The sequence below is a fragment of the Bubalus kerabau genome, chromosome 10 (assembly GCF_029407905.1).
Source record: "Bubalus kerabau isolate K-KA32 ecotype Philippines breed swamp buffalo chromosome 10, PCC_UOA_SB_1v2, whole genome shotgun sequence".
Taxonomy (NCBI): Eukaryota; Metazoa; Chordata; class Mammalia; order Artiodactyla; family Bovidae; genus Bubalus; species Bubalus kerabau.
The window spans coordinates 41044241-41069186 of NC_073633.1; the positions used below are offsets into that span (position 1 = coordinate 41044241).

At 42.4% G+C, this 24946-nt stretch overlaps 1 long non-coding RNA gene across 1 annotated transcript in view; it reads left to right on the forward strand.

Moving 5' to 3' along the window:
* The window catches only part of LOC129621228 (uncharacterized), a 38744-nt gene extending 15166 nt beyond the window's left edge, over positions 1-23578 (forward strand). The window contains exon 2 of the long non-coding RNA XR_008699156.1: positions 22794-23578. This is a non-coding gene — a long non-coding RNA (uncharacterized LOC129621228). The remainder of the gene's footprint in view (positions 1-22793) is intronic.
* The last annotated feature ends 1368 nt before the right edge of the window (positions 23579-24946 follow it).

The following is a 24946-nucleotide window of genomic DNA, read 5'->3' on the forward strand; positions in this document are numbered from 1 at the left end:
TGACCCATCCAGGAGCAATAAATATCTATAGTACCCAGATTGTAGTCTTGAAATACCATTTTCTACTAAAAATAAAAACAACAAAAACAAACAAACAAAAAAAAATAGAGTTTGTTGGAGAAACGGTTGGTTCCAGGTCTGGAATAGGAGATATAAAAGACCAGCCTGGACATCATGTTTTATCAGATAGCAAGGGAATGATTAAAGACTTGTCATGAAAGTCAACTTAGAAAGACTCCCACAGCCAAAGATGGGACAATTGTAACTTCAGAAAAGATCATTGTAACCAACTGAAACAATCAACTATGTCCAAATTTGAGTTCGTACTGGTATTTTAAAAGTCATCTTCAGAAAATGATATTTCTTATCTTTAAAAACTAGTAAATTTAAAAGAATCAAGCATTTATTTTGACTTTCTATTGAATTTTACCACTTGGCTACCAAACAGTAAGGGCCTTGCTGGAGAAGGAAATGGCAACCCACTCCAGTATTCTTGTCTGGAAAATCCCCTAGGCAGAGGAGCCAGATCGGCTACAGTCCACGGGGTTGCAAAAGTCAGACACAACTTAGCAACTAAACAACAACCAAGTAGTAGATGAAGGGAAGCATTTTTAAGATAAAGTACCCTAATTAATAATAAAAAAGTAAGTGATAGAATATCACCATTTTGCAATCCCCAATGAATTAAAGAATCTAGGCATTCAGCAACAGCAGCCACTAACACCACAAAACCTTAGACAACCAGCTGCCGATTTGCAGGAAATACAGAAGACAGAGGAACGTCTTAACCTGTGGCTTAGGGAACTAGAAGGATATAGGAAGCAAAACCCTAAACCACCAACAGAAGTGGCTGACATTTATTAGGTGCTACTACATGCCAGATATTGGCCTGACTTTCTATGTATGATTTCACTTCATCTTCATAACAACCCTAGGAAGCAGGTACAATTGTCATGTCTAATTTACAGATAAGGAAAGTAAGGCACAGAGAGGTTTAGTAATTTTCTCAGGGTCACACAGCTAGCAGACAGGTGAACTGGAATTTAAACTCTGGCTATCTGGCTCCAGGACCTACTCCCTTAAACACTAGGTTATATTGTCTCTCACACACAAAAAAAGTGTTTTGTTTTTTTTTTAAAAGAAATAAAAGTTTTAAGCTAATCATGGTAAGTTCGTGTATATCCAGACACATACAAACTCTTAAGATCCAAATGTTATTTAAGAATATATGTGCAAATGCTGCTGCTGCTGCTGCTAAGTCACTTCAGTCGTGTCCGACTCTGTGTGACCCCATAGACGGCAGCCCACCAGGCTCCCTGTCCCTGGGATTCTCCAGGCAAGAACACTGGAGTGGGTTGCCATTTCCCTCTCCAATGCATGAAAGTGAAAAGTGAAAGTGAAGTCGCTCAGTCGTGTCCGACTCTTAGCGATCCTATGGACTGCAGCCCACCAGGCTCCTCCGTCCATGGGATTTTCCAGGCAAGAGTACCGGAGTGGGGTGCCATTGCCTTCCATATTATTAAACTAGAGATAGAAGAATTCAGCAGGGTCCTTCCCCTAAATCTGGTTTGGTCCCCACCAACTATCACTTTGAGTTTCTCAGAAAGTGAAGGTGATGGACAGGATTGATTCTTCTAAGCATATCCGAAAATGGTGTCTTGCAACCAATTTTAAGGTCCTGTGCCGACGTGGCAGTTGTCAAGATGGATGAAAAGACATTGGAGGCATCCTTGTGAATGAAGTGCCTGAGGCTTGCAGAGAAGGCAGCCAAAGGGTGGTATCTTTTTGAAATGCCCGCTCTCTGACAAGCCCATCATCCTGCTCCCAAGAGTACAGAAAACCCACTCCCATCTCTCACACTTTCTTTCTCTCTGTGTCTGCCTCCCCGTCAGACCCAAAGTGACGTTCACTTAGTCGTGTCTGACTCTTTGTGACCCCATGGACTATACATGGAATTCTCCAGGCCAGAATACCGGAGTGGGTAGCCTTTCCCTTCTCCAGGGGATCTTCCCAACCCAGGGATCGAACCCAGGTCTCCCACATTGCAGACTGATTCTTTACCAGTCATACCCAGTTCTGAACCAAAGCCAGAATGTGGCTCCTGTCAGCCTTCCTTCACACCTCAGTCCTTGAAGCAGCCCTTGCCCTCCTGCCTGGTCTTTCTCCCACACTCCTTCCTTCAGGATCAACCGGTTTTCTGAAAGTATCATTTCCACCTGAGGGTGAATTTAAATCTCTGAATTATCTCCTGCAGAATCATAAGCATTTACATTTTATCTCTAGCTCCTGTTAGAGGGATTCCTGACTTACACAGTGGGGGAGTTTTATGGTTGTAATTCATCATCGTTCCCACCCACCTTCCTGAGGGTCCTTTTCAGGCACTCTAAAATCACCCCAGGCAAGAGGCTGTCTTCTCTCCCTGGTTATAAGGAGACCCCAGAGTCCTCTGACACTGCCAACACTGTCCTCAACCCACCTGCTTCGTTCTCCTCCTCCGAGGACTTGGAGACATCAGTATTTATTAAAGTGAATTGTGGTGCGAAAGAGATATTTTGGCAGTGTTGGCATCTTTCTTAAACCCAACGAGGAGCTCAGGCTTGAGAGACAAGCACCAGATGTCTGAACATAGATAACTGTCACTGTCAGATAACTGTTTCTGAAAACCCTTCCCTTTAATTTATGCATGCTCTATGAATAAATACGTTTCAAGTGTGCCCGAAGCCGTTTTTAAGTGAGTACCAGCGTTCTCACTGTATGGTATGTCTGCCGTCAATATGATGTGCTGTCAAGATACTTGCCTTAATGAACACCGATTTGAAAGTTTCAAACATTCTCTATTTTCCTGACATGTATTTCAACTTTCCAGGATCCGCTTCTTTCCAGGTAAAAAGGATAAAATATAAAAACAAGTATCTGCCTCTAAATCAGAGCCTTTGGTATCAGAATTTAGAGTTAGGAGTTTTGAGGCATATGTACACAGATCAAAAAAAAAAATATGCTGATTTAGAACCAAGTGAGTGTTGTCAGTGTCTTCAAATGAGTCAAAATGTCTGAAGTATTGGGATCCAAAATGACTGAAATAATCCTCTGCCTTTGACTTTAGGCATCAAAGCTGTGGGTACTAGTAAATGTTTCAGTTTCCAAAAATCTGGTCCCACACTCTTGCTTGCCCTTGTAGTTCACATTCGTCAGAGTTGAATGAATGGTACATGCCTGCGTTTCCATAGCAGACCCCCCCCACCACCTTGGCTTTGCTGCTGCTGCTGCTGCTAAGTCGCTTCAGTCGTGTCCGACTCTGTGCGACCCCATAGACGGCAGCCCACCAGGCTCCCTGTCCCTGGGATTCTCCAGGCAAGAGCACTGGAGTGGGTGCCATGGCCTTCTCCGACCTTGGCTTTAAGATGGCTTTAATGCTGTTTGAAGTGTCATAGGCAGTGGTGGTGAGACCTGGGTGCTGATGCATGCTGTGAGTCAGGAATTCTGATGCACACATCCATCGCTGTGATTAGTCTCTTTTCCTGTCACTTCCTGTTCCTGGTAGATCAATGGGCTAAAAACGCCTCCCCTCATCAGTAATTGTTTACAAAACCATCTGCATGTACAGATCATGCTGTTGAGGTTTACAAGTGCACACCCCAAATGAAAACATTTGTCTTGATGCCACGATATGTGTAGCAATCCCACCGGCATCCACGCTCCGCAGATTCGTTAAGGAGGGCACTAGTGCTGTTAGTATGTGGATTTCCCATTGACCAACGACGGCTCTCTTTCCACTGAAATATGATACTCACTTCAGTGAGTCCTGATGCACAGGATTCAAGTTCACATTTGCAAGCTCTAACAGAATAATCAAGCTTCTGGAAAGAGTTGTTTATACATGTTGTCTCCATTTCCCAACTTACTATTTATTTCCAACCCCTAGCCCCTATCACTCCATAGAAACATCTTCCGCCAAGATCAAAAATGACCTATGACCCACTAGATCCAGTGGGCATCTTCAGGCTCCATTTTTTACTTCCTAGGAACATTCAACCCTGGGGAACCACACTCTCTTTCCTACAGCCTCCCTTAGCTTTCTGGACAACGTCCTCTATGGGTGTCTCACCTCACTGTCTGACCCTACTGCTCTGGCTGTCTTGTGGACTCATTTTCATTCAGCTGTTGCATGTTGAGGCTCTTCAGGGTCTTTCCTGGACCCCTTTCTCTCTTCCTTTCTCCCCCAACCTTGCATTCATGCCCAGTGTTTCAAGGGCTATGTATGTCGATGAGCTCACACACAGATCTCTAACCCAGGTCTCCCCCTCTGAGTTGCAAACTAGTTACCTGTCCAGCCACTAATTAACATCATTTGGATGTTTCAAAGGCACTTGCAACTCGACGTGTCCAAAACTCATGGTTTTTCCCCAAGAAAAAGAAGGAGGAGGAAGAAAAGAGAAGGGAAGGGAAAGGAAGAAAAGAGGAAGAGAGAAGGGGGAGAAGAGGGACACAGCTCCCAAGTCTAGACATTCTTTTGATAGCGGGGGCGGGGAGGGGTGGGGGGTGGCAGGCCATGAAGCATGGCTTGTGGGATCTTAGTTCCCAGATCAGGGCTTGAACCTGGACACTCTGCAGTGGAACTGTGGAGTCCCAACCACTGGACCACCAGGGAAGTCCCAAATCTGGACATTTTTTTGACCTTTATATTCTCACAACCTGACAACCGGGAGGCCAGACATGGGCATTAAAAAAATGCAGTGATTTCTAGTGACAAGCCCCCAATACATTGAAGTCACTGGGTGAGACCCCAGCACCCCAATCCATCCTCTCCACTCCCTCAAACTCAGTGGAAGATGCCCTTGCTGTTCTTCCCTTTCCCACACCTACCACATTCTGTATCTGCTATTTCCTTATTGCTCCACCCACTTGTTGACAAAAGAGACCAGAGCCACCACCCTGCCCCTCATGACATTCAACTCTTGCTGCCATCAATGCAAGGGTGGGAAGATGGTTCCGCCACTGTTACCAAGTTCAGTTTTCTCAAGTCTGGACAAACCTGAAAGATCTGGCTTGTGAGCAGGACACCAGTCACTGCCCCGGATGGTGCCCAAGTAGCCCAACCCTCTCCTACCCGCCCATCCAGCTTGCTTCTCTCAGAAGTTTGGGACAGCATTTTTCTCTTTCTTAGTTAGGAGAGTTGATTTTTTTTTTTTTTTTTTTTTGCGTGGCCACGATAAACAGTTTGCGGGATCTTAGTTCCCTGACCAGGGATCGAATGGGATCCCCTACAGTGAAAGTGCTGAGTCCAGCCATTGAACTGCCAGGAATTCCCTTGGAGAACTGATTTTGGAAACGCCGTTTCTGTAGGACACACAGTGGACCTTTGTATAACAGAGACTCTTGATACGCAGTCTATTATCCTAGACCTGAGATGACCCCAGCATAATCCTTGCTACACTTTCCCTTCTGCCAAGACACCTCCTCTATCCCTCCAGGCCCTCACTTACTCTAAGCCTCCTCAGCTCAGACCTTACTTTCTCAGGGCAACCTCCTCTGACCTGCACACCAGATCAGATCTCTCTGTGGTTTGCTCCCTCTCGTCTGTAGCTCTTACTACAGTTGGTAATTCTATATTTGATTTCTATCTACATCCCCCTCTAAAGATAAGGTCATTGAAGGCAGCAATTCTTTTCTGCCCTCCATAGCTTCCCCAGCACCCTGCACAACACCTGGTCCATGATAGGGGCTCAGTGAATATCTGTTGAATGGGTGAATGAACTATGATTCACTTCATTATGTGTCAATCTTTTGAGAGCCTGTGTTCGGTAAAGCCATTCCCTTTGATGACCAAGAAAACACTCTGGGGGGCAGCCATTAACCAGCATGCATTTCATGTGTGAGCACCACAATATTACTACTTGTGAGTTTTAATACTCCAACTTCATATTTTATTAAAGTATTTCGTTCAGGATGGTAAAAAAAAAAAAACACTGTTACTGGCTTGTGGGCAGTTAAACCTGGCTCTGGGGGAAGGGGTCATGTTACAACACTGCAGATAAGTGGGGATACCAGTGCCAGGTGGGGAGGAGACTGTGTGAACACCCCAGCTTCTGCTTGGGGACATTCTACCTCCTGCCTTCAGCCCTGCAGATTGCAAAGGGCATGAAGAAGGGATTGGACAGTCCCGAACCAAGTGACAGGTACTCCTGCAATCCCTGCAGTCATGAGGGGGTTCTTCAGAGTGGTCTCAGAATGAGACTGTGTGGCTGGCTTCCAACATTGCTGGGTTCATTAAGTCATCTCACCCTGTGCTGTTGGAAGATGACAACAGCAAAAATGACAGCAAAGCAGCTGTAATGTATTGGGATGAGGCTGGTAGTAGAGTCAGAACCATCATCCAGTTCCTTGGTTCCTGGTGGAAGTCACACATTGAGAATGAACCCTCGGTGAATGGAAGGTGAGGCTCCAGGAAGCAGTATGGGAAGGAGAGAGGAGCACTGGGCTTGTTGTCAAGGTGATAACCATGAGCTTCCATGGAGCCCTTGCCATGGGTGGGTGCTGCGTTAAGCATTTTGCAGGCATCGTCTTATTTAATCCCACAATAGCCTATAAGTGTTCTTATTATCACCAGGTTTCAGCTAATGAAATAAAATGTCAGAGTGAAAAAAGCGTGCCTGAGGTAACACAGCTGAGCAAATGTCAGAGCCAGGATCTGAAGCCAGTTCTTTTGACTGCATGTCAGCCTACTTAACCTGAGATACGTTGCCCATCAGGAAGTGGGTTCCAGCCCTGACTCTTCCATTATGTCTGGATGTCTTGGAGTAATTACTTCATTTCTGTGAAAGTTTTAAATCTGTAAAATGTGAGTAATAATACCTTTGGCAGAAGGTTTCTATGAAGATTAAATGAGACAATGAACTCTTTAGAACTGTGCTCATGCAGCAACCACTAGCCACGTGGGGCTACTAATACTTGGAACGTGTCTGGTGAACTGAGATGGGCTGCTAGTGTAACATATACACTCGATTTTGAATATTTGATATGAAAAAAGGATAAAATATCTCATTAATAATTTTGCATATGGAATATATGTTGAGATGACCAGTTAAATAATATCTATTACTAAAATTAATTTCACCTGTTTCTTTTTCCTTTTTAATGTGGCTGCTAAAAAATTAAAAGTACATATGTGACTCACATTATATTTCCAGTGGACAGAACTGCTCTAGAGCACTATAAAGATGAGTGATTATTGTTATGGTAATTTCACACAGAACTCTTATTTCCCCACTGAGGTCAGCACCTAGAAGAGTCTGACATAGAATGAGTTCCCCTTTTTCCTGTAAACATGAGTTCTAATGAATTTTGGGGCTTCCCTTGTGGCTCAGCTGGTAAAGAATCCGCCTGCAATGCGGGAGACCTGGATTTGATCCCTGGGTTGGGAAGATGCCCTGGAGAAAGGAAAGGCTACCCATTCCAGTATTTTGGCCTGGGGAATTCCATGGACTGTTAGTTCAGTTGTTAAAGAATCTGCCTGCAATGCAGGAGACCTGGGTTCGATTCCTAGATCAGGAAGTTCCCCTGAAGAAGGAAACTCGCTCCAGTATTCTTGCCTGGAGAATCCCATAGACAGAGGAGCCTGACAGACACCTCTGTCAGAGTCGGACACTACTTAGAGACTGAACTACCACCACAGTGAATTTTTAAAACTGTGGGTTTTAATCTTTTAAATCCAGTCTTTCTGATGTGTGCTTTATTGTTGTTTTTCAAGTAAGCGAGGTTTTCCAAGTGAAGGGAACTCTCTATGTCTGAGCCATATACACTTAAAGTATATAGATGACAATCTAACACATTCTGCCTCAGATTTTTTATTCAGATAACTGGAGAGTAAACTGCATCACTCAGAGCATTAGAATCACTTTTTCCTTACACATTCCTTTTTTCTTCCATTACTAATCAAACATTGCCTATTCCAGTTCATAATAATGTCTGAATCATTGCAATTGTTTCAAACCACGTCTATCAAAGTGTATCATTTTAATGCATGCCTAAATTTCATCTTGTTCCTTTTGACCAATCTAGATAAATTTTGAATCTTGAGTCTCTCAAAGAACATCATGCTACCCCTTTCAGCTTTGTCTGCAAGTTTTTTTCTAGATGCTCTATTGTTCATTCAGGTCACTAAATGAGAACATGGCTAAAGACAGAACAGTTCACTAAATTATAACCTCCATAAGGACAGAGGGACCAAGCTTACATAGCTGAAATAGAGGAGTGAGCTACATTCCATCCTGGAATTATATTACAAAAAAAATGAAATATAATGAAAGGTTGCTTTTTTTAAATTAAGGTAACACTACCTGCTATAACACATAAACCCCAACATCTCAGAGATTCTGAGACAACAGAAGTGTATTTCTTCCTCATATAACAGCCTGGTGTTACTGTTCCTGCTCAGTGGGTATCTGTCTTCCCGTTGGTGATTCAGATCCAGGGGGTTCCTCCCCTCCCATGGCTCTGCCATCTCCCAGGGCCTTGTCAGTCTCTGCAGCCAATCAGCAAAGAGAGAACTTGGAGATGGCACCCACATTTCTTAAACCTGACCTGAAAGTGGTATACAACAGCTTCTGTTCATATTCCACCAATGCAAATTTAGCACGTGGTGCCTCCCATAAGGGGAGCTGGAAATACAGATCCAGGATGGGAAGGCCCTTTCTAGAAATATATTACCCTATGAAAGAGGATCATGAAGTCAGGTCTACAGCTCCCTGTCTTTTTATTTATTTATTTGGCTGTATCAGGTCATAGTTGTGGCACATGGGATATTTGTTGAGTCATGCAAGATCTTTCGTCATGGCTCATGGACTCTTTAGTTGCAGCATGTGGGCTTCAGAGTTGCTGTGCACCGGCTTAGTTTCTCCACAGCTTGTGGGATCTTAGTTCCCCAACTGGGGATCCAAGCCTTGTCCCCTGCATTGCAAGGCTGACTCTTAACCACTGGACCACCAGGGAAGTACCCAATCTCTGCTATCTTCTAAATGGTACTTACTTCCATAAGGCTGCAAAAATGCATGCAAAATAATCTAGATGTATTTTCAGGCTTCACAAACCTTTACATATTATCACTGTCCCCCAAACCCATTAGATGTCACTTAAAATGCATGGCATAAAATAATAGAAATAACAAAAGACTGCAGAACCATTTACATTTTATAAGGATACTATTAATACACTAGGGCACCAAAGGCAATGATCATAAAACCGTATTTCTAAGATGGAAGAAGTTAGGCGTAGAGTGGCAAGATGACCAAACTTTACCTCTCTTCACCCCACTGTGGGAGCAGTTGCAGAGAGAGCGCAAGATAAATCAATTTAAGGGAGGCTGCAGTTGGTCTCCTTCTTATGCCCTTCAAGTTTGTGAAGAAGTGAAATGTCAACTGTTTTCTTTCTTTAATTTTAGTAACAAAAATCTCATGGTTACTCATATTTGCTCTCTCTTGGCCAAACTTTCTAGATGACTTGCCAGCTAAATACCTTAGAAATATACCTTAATACCTAACTGATCACATAAATATGTGAAAAATAATGTGAAATGTTGAAGAGTAAACATGAACAATGACCCCTCAATTTCTTTATATTCCCCATAGTGCCTAGCAGTGCCATACCACAGCAGCACCTGCTAAATATGTATTGATTTTTGATGGATTAAGGTGGATCCAGAGTTTGTTATGACTGCCTTACCTGAGTATTCAGTTCTGAAATATTTAATACTTATATATATATATATATATATATTATAGACATCAATCCCCTTCATGGAAATTCTTTCTTTGATGTGAAAATGTAACCCATTTAAATTTTTTTTAGTTTTTTTTTTTTCCCCTCTTGCCACGCTGTGTGGCTTTTGGGATCTTAGTGCCCTGACCAGAGATTGAACTTGGGCCCTCAGCAATGAGAGTGCAGAGTCCTAACCACTGGACCACTAGGGAATTCCCTTGCTGCTGCTGCTATGTCACTTCAGTCGTGTCCGACTCTGTGCGACCCTATAGACGGCAACCTACCAGGCTCCTCCGTCCATGGGATTTTCCAGGCAAGAGCACTGGAGTGGGGTACCATTGCCTTCTCCGAGGGAATTCCCTTATTTGTGCTTTAATTTAATTTTTTTGAGGAGGGGACTATATTCTAAATTGAGATCTTTTCATGTCTTTGGGCTTCCCTGATAGCTAGTTGGTAAAGAATCCGCCTGGGTTTGACCCCTGGGTTGGGAAGATCCCTGGAGAAGGGAAAGGCTACCCACTCCAGTATTCTGGCCTGGAAAAATCCACAGACTATATAGTCCATGGGGTCGCAAAGAGCTGGACACGACTGAGTGACTTTCACTTTCATGTCTTCAGTTTTGAACCTGCTATCTAGCTTTGAATGTGACAGTTAATGTTTTCTGTTCTATATGTGGCTAGAATATACTAAATTAAAATGTCTAAAAATATCTGAATATGGACATTTTTTCTGTTTAAAAGAGTAGTCACAGGACTTCCCTGGTGGTCCAGAGGCTAAGGCTGCATGCTCCCAATGCAGGGTGCCTGGGGTTCAATCCCCAGTCAGAGAACTAGATCCCACATGCTGCAACCAAGACTTGGCACAGTCAAATAAATAAATTAAGTAAGTAAATAAAAACAAATATTTTTTAAAAACAGTGGTCACTTTTGATCATACCATGCTTATCTAATGCACTGATATGGGGCAAGGAAGGAGATCAATTTATGCAGTAAATGTCTTGTAAATAATCATAAAAATATAATATGTTGAGCTGTTTTAATAAGCTCCTCTCTCAAAGTAGGAAAACATTTTTAACTATGAGTAAATTCCAACAGCCATACATACCAAAAAGACTGATATATTTAGCAACATTAAAAAGAAAATATTCCCACATGGCAAAAATATTATAAAGTCAAAAGACAATGTAAACTTTGAGGAAATATTTGTAACTTGTATAACTAGAAGCTAATTTTCCTAATATATAAAGAATTCATAAATAAAAACAAAAAGCAAAATCCACTAATAACCCAATGTAAAAATGAGCAAAGAAAAAAAAACATGAAAATGAGCAAAGAATATAAAAGACCACACAGAGAAAGGAAACACAATGGGCCTTAAATATATGAAAAGATGTTCAACCTCATTCATAAAATAAGTGTAAATTAAAACTACACTGAAAACATATTTCACTAAGACTTTTCAACTTACAATAACACACTCTGTAGGCAAGGGCCTGGGGAAAATTAGGAGGATAATATGGGGCAACATCTGCAGAGAGCAGCTTGACAATATCTCTCAAAACTGAAGGTGCACTTACCTTCCCACCCAGCAATTCTACTTCTAGAAGTCTACCCAAAAGATATCATTCATGCATATAGTGACATGTATACTGGCACTATGCATTCATTCCATTATTAGTTATGACAGCAAAAGTGTTGGAAGCAACCTAAATGTTCATAGACAAGAAGATGGATAATTAATTTATGGCTCATTCATACAGTGAAACACTATCATATTTTGGGAAAAACTTTTTAATGAGAAAGCTCTCTGTGAGCAGATACAGAAAGATCCTCAAGCTATATATTAAGAAGAAAAAGTCAGATGTAGACCAGCGTGAACAGTATGCTACACTGTATAAAAGAGATTATTCCTGAATGCTTATTGGCACGTAAAGAAACTCAGACTAATAACAGTGGAGGAGAAGGGATGGGAACCAAAGACTAAGAGAAGCCACAGAAGGGAGACTTTTGTGAAAACGCTTCAGATATCTTCTGGTGTTTTAGCCTTGTTAATGTATTATCTATTCAAGAAGTTAAATTTTTAGAAGTAAAAGATCTCAGTGAACTTTTAATTCAGCTTTGGTGGGATGATGGTGGTCTAAGGAAAATGTGAATTTTCATGACTAGTGACGTAACTGTTATTATACAGATGGTCTTGTATGGCTCACTGACTTCTTCCACCCAAGTCTCGTCTCCCCATTGAGACGGATGGCCCTCACCTCTTCTTGAGCGTCTACAGTATCTAACCTAGGTATCCCTTCAGGATCTGAGGAAACTTGCTGGTTGATTAGATCCCTGACTTTCATTTCTTTTCATCATGAGCATCTGTTTCCATTTCTTCAAGTAAATCAAAATATTAGAGCAAAAGGACAAGTAGAGTAGAAAGTTCCCAGGTAAATTAGGCCTCCTGAGAGTACATCTTCAGGTTTAAAAAACGGCAGTCTCCATCTCACTGATGAAAATGTGTTTGCTTTCTATTCAGTCAATTACCTATTGTATGTTGGATGGTATTTTTCTGGTTCAAATGGCTGTCTGTATCAAATGCCAACATTCAAAAATCTTATTTCCTCACTATAATAAAAAGTCTATTTCCTCCGCTCCTGTTTCAATGTCGACAACTCTATTGTTAGAACCTGCAAGTTGGTGTCTTTCCAACCAGAAGATAATTCAGCTGAGATGTTTGATTGTTACAATATAAATGTGATCTCACTTCTCCATGTGAGCTGCTTCCTGAAAAATCACTTAGTGGAACAAAGAGAAAAAGACGTGAAGAGTCCAGAGCATGCTGTGCTGACTGCTGGGGCTGGCGGTGGTAGGAGCAAACCAAGTTTGAAAGACTCCCGCCACCAGCTGAGGGGCCTCCTGGGATCCGGGTCCCACCCATAGGATCCACAGAGAATCGTCCTGGGCAAAGCATTCCAGCCTCACGCTTCCCAAGAGCTGAGAGAGCCGGGTGTAAAGAGCAGTTTACTGCCCTGCCTGCCCGCTGCTTCCTGGTCAGGGAGTCTGGCCAAGCAGTGGCACGCCAGCGGAGCTGAGACGCGCAGTGAGGAAGGTGTCATCTGACACCCGCCAGACTGGACCCCCAGGGCCCAGCCTGGACAGCACTGCCCCTGTACACGGCCCCTCCACCAGGCAGAGAGACAGTGCTTTGGGCTGGATCCCCAGGGTTTAGCATCCTCTTTCCTCCCAGCATCAGCGTTCCCTTTCTTCAATTCATTCCCCATGGGAGAAACTCTAGAACACATATGCTTGGGTAAGCTATTCCGGGACAATTAATTAATCTGGCTGGGTCTCAGTTTCCTCTTTTTTATAGTAATATCAAACTTTACACCCTTTAGAAATCTATTCGGTAGTTTCCTATAAAGTTAAATATACACTCTGTATTTGACTCCTAAGTATTTGCTCAAGAGAAACTAAAATCTGCTTTCACTGAAACGCTTGTCCACAAATATTCATAGCAGCTTAATTCACAATAGCCAAAGACTAGAAACAACTCGAATGTCCATGGACAAGTAAACTGAAAACACACTGTAATGTATTCATAAAACAGAATACCACTCAGCAATAAAAGGAACAACTCCTGACACATGCTTCAGCATGAGTGAATTTCAGAAGGGTTACACTAAATAAGCCAGACTCTATGATTCCATTTATAGGAAGTTTCTCGAAAAAACAAAGTGGATTTATGGTCTGAGAAATCAGAACAGTGTTTTCTTTGGATGGTAAAGACTAAGAAGGGCAGAAGGAAGTTTCTGGAGTGATGGAAATGTTCTGTGTTTTGATTAAGGTGAAGGTTACATGAGTATATATATTTATCAAAAATCATACAATTGTACTTTAAATTTTTTATGTTTTAAGTAAATTAAACTTCAATTTTAATATCTTTGAAAAAATAATAGGACCTACCTTACAAGATTGTTTTAATTATTAAATGAGTATGTAAAGTGTTTAGAGTAATACCTGGTATATAGATATTGCCATATGAGTATTTATGTAGCATTTGTAGTAGAATATACACGTAGTATTTATATAACATTTACTTTGGCCACCTGATGCAATGAGCTGACTCATTGGAAAAGACCCTGATGCTGGGAAAGATTGAGGGCAGGAGCAGAAGAGGGCGACAGAGGATGAGATGGTTAGATAGCATCATCAACTCAGTGAACATGAGTTTGAGCAAACTCCAGGAGATAGTGATGGACAGGGAAGCGTGGCGTGCTGCAGTCCATGAGGTCACAAAGAGTTGAGTGACTGAACAACAACAAATAGTATTTATAATTAACCTGATATCTGTGGCATTATGGGGAAGACATTTTAAAGTACTATATGTCATATATATACTACTATGTGTAAATAGATACCTAGTGGAAAGCTGTTATATAACACAGGGAGCCTAGCCTGGCACTCTGTAATGACCTACAGATGTGGAATTGGGGGCTGAAGGTGGGAGGGAAGTTCAAGAGGGAGGGACATATATACAGTTTTGACTGATTCGCTTTGTTATAGGACAGAAATCAACACAACATTGTAAAGCACTATCCTCCAATTTAAAAAAGTAAGGTACTATATGTCAGAATTTTCTTTTTTTCCTTTATTAATATATTTTATTTAACCCAACATATCCAAAACATCTTCATTTCAATATGTAATCAATATTAACTTATTAATGAGCTTTTTATATTCTTTTTTTATGTCTTAAATTCTGTGTATATTTTGCCATTACATTATCTCAATTTGGATGATAAATTTTCATTACAAATATTTGATCTGTTTTTAGATTTTAAAAAACGTACAGCTGAAAAAGTAGATTCATATATCTAAATTTCTCCAAAGAAGCTTTAAAGTTTTCCAAGAGGGACTTCTAAGGTGGTAAAGTAGTTAAGAATCTGCCTGTTGGCGCAGGGGACATCAGTTCAATCCCTGGTCTGGGAAGATCCCACATGTGACACAGCAACCGTACCCATGCATCACAACTAGCTGATCTGGTGCTCTAGAGCCTTCGAGCTGCAAGCAATGAAGCCTGAGTGCCTAAAGCCCGTTCTCTGCAAGCCACCGCAATGAAAAGCCCTTGTACTGGAATAAAGAGTAGCTCCTGCTCGCCGCAACCAGAGAAAGCCCAAGTGCAGCAAAGAAGACCCAGCACAGCAAAAATTTATAAATAAAACAAAACAAAACAAAAAAACTCTTTGAAAAAAGTTTTCCAAGGAATGCATCCAAATTGCATTGCCTGTAAATGGAATAAGATAAAATGGAATTTAAAATGTGATTCTTCAGTCACACCAGCCATGTTACAAGGGCTGGACAGCCAAATGTAGGTAATGGCTACTGTATAGGACATCTAGTTTGTTCAGGTATTCATCCTTAGCACCAGAAGAGACTGCTGCATTTGGAGGCAACAGAATTCGCTATAAAGGAATTCACACTGGAGGAGGTAGAATCGCTTTACCACTGTCCCTACCTTGTAGGGAGTTGTGAGGATTAAATGGGCCATGTTGCCCAGCTACATTTGTATGTGATTCATAATAATATAAATGTGGATAGTTAAGTCATCCAATTGAACTTTCTGACATAATTTCTATATCTGAGAAACGTTGCTTCAAGTCCTCATATCAAAGAACCACAGAATGATGCAAGGGACACCACATATGCAACAGTTCCATAACAAATACTTATGTGTGTGCATGCTAAGTCACTTCAGTCATATCTGACTCTTTGCAACCCTGTGGACCATAGTTTACCAGGCTCCTCTGTCCATGGGATTCGCCAGGCAAGAATACTGGAGTGGGTTGCTATGCCCTCCTCCGGGGGAATCTTCCTGACCCAGGGATCAAATCCCCATGTCTTATATCTCCTGCATTGGCAGGCAGGTTCTTTACCACTAGTGCCACCTGAGATAGATGCCCCAAAAGATGTCACATCAGCTGTGGCTATTTAAACTGCCCCTTTAAGAGGCTGCTTGTGGCAAGAGAAAAAGCTTGACTGCCTAGGTTTGAATGCTGGCTCAGCTCCTATTACATGTGATACTGAGGAAGTTACTTAATCTTCCTAAGCCTCGGTTTCCTTATCTGTAAAATGGGAAAAATACCAACCCCATGTGGATTTTTGGATGAAGAAGCCATATGTTTCAGAAATAAAAATTGTTGCTGATCTCTGCAGAGAATGAATGCTGGTGATGAGAGGGTCTTTGATGAGTAGGCTGTCTGGTCTGCGTGAGAGCATATGTTCCCATGAGCAGTTTAGGGAAGGCATGACCCAGCTGTTCTCTGCCTGAGGAAGGAGAAAAGATGCAGAAGCCCAGAGGAAGACCCTGGAGGGAGTGCCTGGGGCTGGGCAAGATTAAGAGGCCTCTCAGAGAAAGAGTGGATGAGGAACAGTCAAAAAGGCAAATAAGGGAAGAGATGTCTAACAATGAAACTCTGCACCTGTGCTGTATGTGTAAAACCCCCTTTCCTTGGTCTGCCATATAAACCGTCAAACAACAACAGAAAAGCACTGCAAGATTTACTAAAGGTCTTGTGTACGTGGATTTTTTTTTTTTTCTTTTTTGAGAGAACTGGGAGTAATTGCTAAGTCCTGCTTCAAGGGTGGCACAGGGAGGAAAGATAGTCTGCAAATACTCAAATCTGGGTTACCATGCGCTTTGCACAGTCCTGGGTTCAGGTTACCCGCTTAAAAAACGACACATATTTTGTGCGCGTGTACTCATCTGGTGAAGAACGTGCCTGATTGAACGCGGTGAGCTCGCTTAAGTGCTCCCGCCCAAATGTTTCCGTTAACAATAAAAATGTCTTCGAGCCTTTGGGTGGGCGCGCGAATGTGGGGATGTGGCTACAGCGGGCACCTGTTTTGCTAGTGGACAAGCAAAACCTCCCTCTTTGGGGTGCAAATTACTCTCTCCTGTTTAGCTTCAGGCTGGTGGGAGGCGCTAGGCAATGAGCCCCGAGCAGTCTCGCAGCTGTCGCGCCCCGCGGCGGCCTGGTGTGACTCGCGTGCGTTCTCCCCGGCCCCGCGCAGCTCCAGGTCCCGCTCTGGGATCTGGCGAGTGGCCCGGACCCTGGGCGCTCCGCGAGCTTTCCGCGCTTCGGCCTCTTGCTCGTGACTCTGGCCTCACGCCCGCCAGCCGCCCAGACTCCGCACCGGGCGAGGCCCAGGGTGCGCCCAGACACGTTCCCCGGCCCCGCGCGCTTCTCCCCCGGGGCCGAGCCAGGGTCAAGGTCTCGGCCCTGTCCGCTCGCAGCGCCGCCTTCTGGCGCTGAGCCGGCGGGAACTTGCTGGCAGCTCCAGCGCGGATCTCGCACTGCCGGTTCCATCGCCGACAACAGGGCGGAGACTGGGCGCCCCTTTGGACCCCGAGGCCGGGAGGGGAGGGGCCACCTGCTGGGTGGTCACCCGGGTCTACCTTTGGGGCCTGCGCTTTGCCAGGTTGGAACAGAGTGTTTTAGACTGGAGGTTTGAGACGACGCTCCGGCTGTTGCTTGGATTGGACAGGAGTGTGTAAAACAGGGTCAGCAGCCGTAGTGAGCTCAGCTGGTGACGAGAGGCAAGCCTTTTTGAGGGATGGTCCCAGGAAAGCAGCTCTCCACCCACCGAGGAGGTCAGGCGTTCTTGACCTCTCCCCATGGTCGCACCCCACCCGCCTTTGGCCCCGCCCCTCTACTCCCCAGACCTCTATTTTGGGACTAAGTAAAGAACCTGCCTGCCGATGCAGGAGGAGTAAGAGACAAGGGTTCGATCCCTGGGAAGAGAAAATCCCCTGGAGGAGGGCATGGTAACCTACTCCAATATTCTTGCCTGAAGAATCCCATGGACAGAGGAGCCTGGCGGGTTACAGCCCATGGGGTCACAAAGAGTCGGACACGACTGAAACGGCTTAGCAATGCACAGCACGTGAACTCTCCTGGCTCTGACACCCTCTCCTGTGGAGTGTGCATCTGTAGGGACCTGGGTTGCCCTCTTTGTCCTCCAACCCTGCCCTGCCCAACCCCCCATCACCTTGTCTTCCCCAGTGACCCAGTCTCCCCAAGATCCTTCCTCAGCCCCACCCCTGACCCTTATCACAGCTCAAGCTCACTCACTCAGCAGCTTCAGCAATAACCTTAGTAGGTAGTCAACTCCCATCCCCATTCTCATCCCTGTTTCCCAGTTTTTACAACCCTGTGGCTATTTCTGGCTCCCTATTCCCCTACCTCACTAATCTCCATCTTTAACATGTGCCCCAAACTGTGCCCTCCCCCAGCTGTCATCATGGTCCCTGACTCAGGCCTCCACCACACCTCCCTTGAATCTGGAATCACTGTCCAAGTTCAGCACAGAACTTATGACCCAGCTTGATGGACTGTATGTGACCCTTTGGTGTTCCCACGGGAGACATCAGCTCTTGTGCTGCCCTGGGTTCCACTCCCAGCTGTACCCTCACTTGTGCTCACAGAGCTATCAGTGGAGCCCAGAGGCCTGGCAGGATTCTCTCTTCTTGTCCAATAGGCCTGCTGCGGTCCACGGAGCACATTCAGGATCCTGCTTTTTCTGTCCAAAAGTTTGAAACCCCATTTCTTTTCTTTCTTTCTTAATTTTATTTAAGTATAGTTAATTTACAATGTTGTGTTAATTTCTGCTGTACAACAAAGTGCCTCAGATATATATACATATATATACTTTTTTATATTCTTTTCCATTATTTATCACATATTGAATTTGATATTGAACATAGTCCCTGCTATACAGGAGGACCTTGTTTATCCTTCCTATATATACAAGTTTGCATCTGTTAATCCCCAATTCCCAATCCTTCCCTCCCCCCATCTGCCATCCGCCTTGGCAAGCATGAGTCTGTTCTCTATGTCTGTGAGTCTGTTTCTGCTTTGTAGAAGTGTTCATTTGTTTTATATTTTGGTGCTGGTTTAGTCGCTAAGTCGTGTCCAACTCTTGTGACCCCATGGACTGTAGCCCATCAGGCTCCTCTGTCCATGGGATTTTCCAGGCAAGAATACTGGAGTGGGTTGCCATTTCCTTCTCCAGGGATCTTCCCAATCCAGTAATCAAACCCGGGTCTCCTGCATTGGCGGCTGAGTCTTTACCAACTGAGCTATGAGGGAAGCCCTTGTTTTGTATTTTACACTCCATATATAAGTGATATATGGTATATGTCTTACTCTGTCTGAGTTATTTCACTTAGTACGATAATCTCTTGGTCATCCGTGTTCCTGCAAATCAAATGACATTATTTCATTCTTTTTTATGGCTGGATAATATTCCATTATATGTATATATACATACATACATACATATATATCACATCTTTATCCAGTCATCTGTTGATGGACATTAAGGTTGCTTCCATGATTGTAAATAGTGCCGTGCGTATGAGCATAGGTACATGTATTCTTTGAAATGCAAAAACTTATAATTTTGTTTGGTTGTGTGCTCAGGCGTAGAATTAGTGGATCATCTATTTTTAGTTTTTTGAGGAACCTCCATACTGTTTTCCATAATGGCTGCACCAATTTACATTCCCACCAACAGTGTAAGAGGGTTCCTTTTCCTCCACACCCTCTCCAACATTTATTATTTGTATACTTTCTAAAAATTTGTTTATTTATTTTATTGGCTGCACCATGTGGCATGTGGGATCTTAGTTCCTCAACCAAGGATTAAATCTGCACCCCCTGCATAAGAAGCAGAATATTAACCACTGGGCTGCCAGGGAAAATCCATTTGTAGACTTTTTAATGATTACCATTCTGACTGGTGTGAGGTGGTACCTCATTGTAGTTTTGATTTGCATTTCTCTAATAATTAGCAATCCAGTGCTAAGTCACCCGAGTCATGATTCTTTGTGACCCTATGGGTTACAGCTCACCAAGCTCCTCTGTCCATAGATTCTCCAGGCAAGAACACTGGAGTGGGTTGCCATGCCCTCCTCCAGGGGATCTTCCCAACCTAGACTCAAACCCAGGTCTCTTATGTCTCCTGCATTGGCAGGTGGGTTCTTTACCTCTAGTGCCACCTGCTAAGCATAATTAGCAATAATGAGCATCTTTTCATGTACTTCTTGGCCATCTGTATGTCTTCTTTGGAGAAATGTCTATTTAGGTCTGCTGCCTATTTTTCGATTGGGTTGTTTGTTTTTTTGTAATTGAGCTGTATGAGTAGTTTGTATATTTTGAAAGTTAGACCCTTGTTGGTTGCATAATTTGCAAATATTTTCTCCCAGTCCATAAGTTGTCTTTTAATTCTGTTTATGGTTTCCCTAGCTGTACAGAAACTTGTAAGTTTGATTATGTCCCATATGTTTATTTTTGTTTTTATTTCTATTGCCTTAGGAACTGAGCTAAGAAAACATTGATATGATTTAGGTCAGACAATGTTCTGCCGATGTTCTCGTCTAGCAGTTTTATAGTGTCATGTCTTGTATTTGTCTTTAAACTATTTTGAGTTTATTTTTGTGTATGGTGTGATTGTGTGTTCTAACTTCATTGATTTACATGAGGCTGTCCAGCTTTCCCAACACCACTTGGTAAAGAGACTGTCTTTTCTCCATTGTATATTCTTGCCTCCTTTGTTGGATATTCATTGTATATAGGTGTGTGGGTTAATTTCTGGGCTCTCTACTCTATTCCATTGATTCATATGTCTGCTTTTGTGCCAGCATCACACTGTTTTGATTACTGTAGCTTTGTAGTATTGTCTGAAATCTGGGAGGGTTATGCCTCCTGTTTTGTTCTATTTCCTAAAGATCGCTTTGACAATTCTGGGTCTTTTATGGATCCATATAAATTTTAGAATTATTTGTTCTAATTCTGTGAAAAATGTCATGAGTAGTTTGATAGAGATTACATTAAATTGCTTTGAGTAGTATGGCCATTTTAGCAATATTAATTCTTCCAATCTAAGAGCATGGAATATCTTTCCATTTCTTTGAGTCATCTTCAATTTCACTTATTAATGTTTTGTAGTTCTCGGTATATAAGTCTTTCACATCCTTGGTGAGGTTTATTCCAAAGTATTTTAATTTTTTGCTGCAATTTTAAAAGGGATTGTTTGCATTCCCTTTCTGATACTTCATTGTTGATGTAAAGAAATGCAACTGATTTCTGTATGTTAATCTTGCATCCTGCTACCTTACTGAATTTGTTTATCAGTTCTAGTAGTTTTTGTGTGGAGTCTTTAGGGTTTTCTATATACAGTATCATGTCATCTGCATATAATGACAATTTGGAATGCTGTTTCTTAATCTCACCTGCCACTGAGGGTCCTGCATCCTTCAAGAATCTCCTGGGATGATGGAAGTGGAGGGGAGCTTGCTTACCATCCCAGCACATCCAGGGATCCTCTTTGGTCAGCTAAACATTTCCACTGAGAATTGGTAAAGGAAGCAAGTCTGGCTTGATCCAGAGTCTGAGCTGCCCCTGTTTCCTGAAGTTGATGATGGCAACATAGCCACTTTCTGAGCACCTACTGAGCGTAGTAAGGGAAGATCATCACCCTCTCCCCCAGCTTAGCTAAATCCTACCCTTTCCATCAAGGTCCAAGCTCCATGCAGCTGAGGGCTTAATTAGGAGCCCTTATAACTTGCCATGTTTTTCTCGTTCTGTCTTTGCTATCTCCAGAAAGAGCCAGTAATGTTAACTCTGTCCCTTTGGTCAACTCTGGAGCGCCCCATCACACCTTAGGCTGGACATCCAGGGACATGCCAAGAGAGGCAGGACTTCCATTTCCAGAGACACTCAGGATGTGTGCTGTGGATGAGTGCTCAAGACGTATGTGTGCAGGTCTCTTACGCCCCATGTGGCCTCCACAGAGCTCTTCTTGGCTCATCCTGAAGACACAGGGTATCCTGCCCCTGGATGAAGGCAGGAGTCCGTTCTTTCAGGGATACACACTAAAATAGTGCTTCTCACATTTTAGGACATTTTTTTTGTACCAGGAAAGACACTGGAGAAGGGGCCAGCAGGAAGTGGCTAACTTTTTAGTGTTCCAAGAAGTTCACTGATAATAATCACTATCATTTCATTCATAAACAAACTTTTTTTAATTCTAAAAATACGGAAATGACATCATTGAAGGATTACTAATAGATTTTGCTTTTTTTTACTTTTTGTTTTGAAATGATTTCAAACTTACAAAAAGTTGCAAGAATAGCACAATGAGCTTTTCACTGAGATTTGCCAGTTACCAAATATTTCACCCTGTTTGGTTTGTCATTTTATACACACGCACACACACACACACACAGACACAGAGAGAAAATAGTGTAGCTATTAACACATAAATTTCTTAACTGAACTGTTTGAGAATAAACTGTAGACATAGTATCTCTTAACCATGAAATACCACAATGCTCTTACCAAATCAGGAAGTCTGACATCTTTGGTGCAATGCTATTATCTAATCTGCATACCTTCTTCAGTTTTTGCCGGTTGTCCCAGTAATGTCTCCTCCCCTCCCTGCTACTGCTGCAGCTCCCCCTCCTCCTTCCTCTCCTCCTCCTCTCCCCCTCGTCTCATCCTTCCGCTCCTCCTCCTCCTTCTAAGAGCTATTGTCTTTTCTGGTCTAGGGTCCAGCCCAGGATCACGTGTTGCACTCGGTCGTCATGTCTGTTCAGTCCGCTATGGTCTGGAACAGCTCCTCAGCCTTTCTTTGTCTTTCATGACACTGTTGGGATTTTTTTTTAAATATATGGGCCGGTCATTGTGTAGGCTGTCCCTCAGTTGGAATTTGTCTGATGTTTCCTCATGATTATATTCAGGTAATGCATTTTTGCCAAAAATACCACAGAAATGATGTGTCCCTCCTCCATATATCACAGCAGGAAGTACGTGACATTGGTTTGTCCTATTTTGAGACATGTTAACTTTAATCACATGGTTAGAATGGTGGCGACTATGTTTCTCCACTGTTACATTACTTTTTTCTCCTTTGGAATTGTTAAGTAATTTGTAAGGTGAATTAACAAGTTTTTTTTGATGAAATATAATTGTCTTTTTGGAAATCTCTCTCTAGAGTCCTTCATTTCCTCATTTGCTCTTGTCTAGTGAAAATACCTTCAAGATCATCAGCGATCCATATACTGGCTCTTGAAAATCACTGCACAAGGATACAAGCAAATCATTCATTTATCAAACAAATACTTGAGTACTGTATAGGCCTGGCACTTCAGAGGGAAGGACGGAATACACTCGGAACCAATAAATAATACAATCAAGTACAGTCCACCTCTTTTGTAGAGGGGTCTGGAAAACACAGGGAGTAGAGGAACAAGTTGAACAACACCCAGAGGAAACAATCATTAAATTCAGCGAGTGGAACATTCTGTAAGAAAGTTGGCCTGCAGTCTTCAAAAGGACAATGTCTTCGAAAAGAAAGGAGTAGCTAACCTAGATCAAATGATACAACAGTTCAGAAGCTTTGATTCAATCTGATTTTTTTCCCTAAAGCTATAACTGGGGACAATTGGGGAAACTTCCATATAGACTTGTATTAGCTATATTATGGAATTATTCTTAGTTTTCTTAGATGTGACAGTGGTTTGTAGTTATGAAAGGAAATGCCCTTATTGTAGGAGATGCATGCTAATGTATTTAGGAGTGAAGTGGTGTGACGTTTGCAATTTATTTGCAAAAGGTTCAGCAAAAAATGTGTTTATGTATAGTGAGAGAGAGAGCAAAATGATCAAATATTAACCTTTGTTAAAGCTTGGTAGAAAGTGTAAGGGTGCTCATAGTACTATCTTTTCAACTTTTCTGTGGTTTTGGATGTTTTAAAATAAAAAATTTGAAGGAAAACTCTGTAGGTGTGATTGTGATTAATACAAGTAAAACTCCCTTTTAAACACTGCTGAACTTATAGTAGATTTTTTTTATCATTGTAAATTTTCTCTACCAATTTCTCTTCACTATCATATGAGGGAGAATGTCCTCAATTTTTTTATATTTAAAAAGGCTCCCAATTCAGCCTCTCTGGAAAGTATCTGGGTAATATAAGAAACATCTTAAAAACTTCATGTCATCTTTGACTTGGGAATTTAATCAAGAAAATAACCATGCATTTCTGTAAAGACTTAGCAATCAAGATGTTCATCCCAGTATAACAGTATGTCATTGTAAAACTGGATATAATTTAAATGCTCACCAATAAAGAGTTGGTTAAATAAATTATTACTTATTTAAACAGGAGCTTCCCTGGTGTCTCAGATGGTAAAGAATCTGCCACAATGTGGGAGACCCAGGTTCGATCTCCTGAAGAAGGGAATGGCTACCCACTCCAGTATTCTTGCCTGAAGAATTCCATGGACAGGTAGGCTACATTCCATGGAATCAAAAAGAGTTGGACAAGACTGAGCGATTAACACTGTGCTGTGCTGTGCTGTAAATAAACTATGGCCCAGTCAGCCAAAGAAAGGCATATAATGCAGCCATGAAAAGTATTGCGGGGTCAGCTATGTGCTGACAGTAGTTGAAGCTGAGTAATTTGTATATAGAAGCCCATTATACTAGGCTCTCTGCTTTCCTACATTTTTGGATTTTTCCTTAATTGAAAAAAAAAAAAAAAAGTTCCAGAACAATGTTTAACAATGAGTGGAAAGATATTTGGACAATATATTTACTTCATGAAAAAAAATCTGTATGTACTGTAAAATGCCATTTTTGCTAAAAAAAAAAAAAAATTAGAAGAAAAATGAAAAATATACACTCAAGTGGCCTTACTTTGCTTATCTCTGGGAGTTGGGCTTACAGATACTTTTGATTGTTTTCTTTATTTCCACTTTCTAAAATTTATAAGGTGAACGTGAATTACCTTTATACTAAGAAAGCAATAAAAATGAAATCCGAAGGAATGCTGCTGAGTTACTGAATGTGTTCCTTTGAGGAGTCTAAAGAAGCCCCACTGAGGGTCCCTGGGGCCGTGTCCAGAAGTGGGACTATCCCCAGCCACCAGGTGGCAGTGCTGCTTGCTGAGGCCACCCTCCTTGCCTTGAGCACCCGCCACACCCCTGAGCTAGCTTCCTAACCCTGAAAACCCAGGGACACGCCTGAAAGTAGAAAGACAAACTGGTGAGCACAGAGGTTCCTCCCCTCTGCGCACCTAGGTTAGGGATGCAAATGGTGTGAGCGAGTGGAGTAAATGTTCCTTTCCTTGGGGAAAATGGAAAGCCT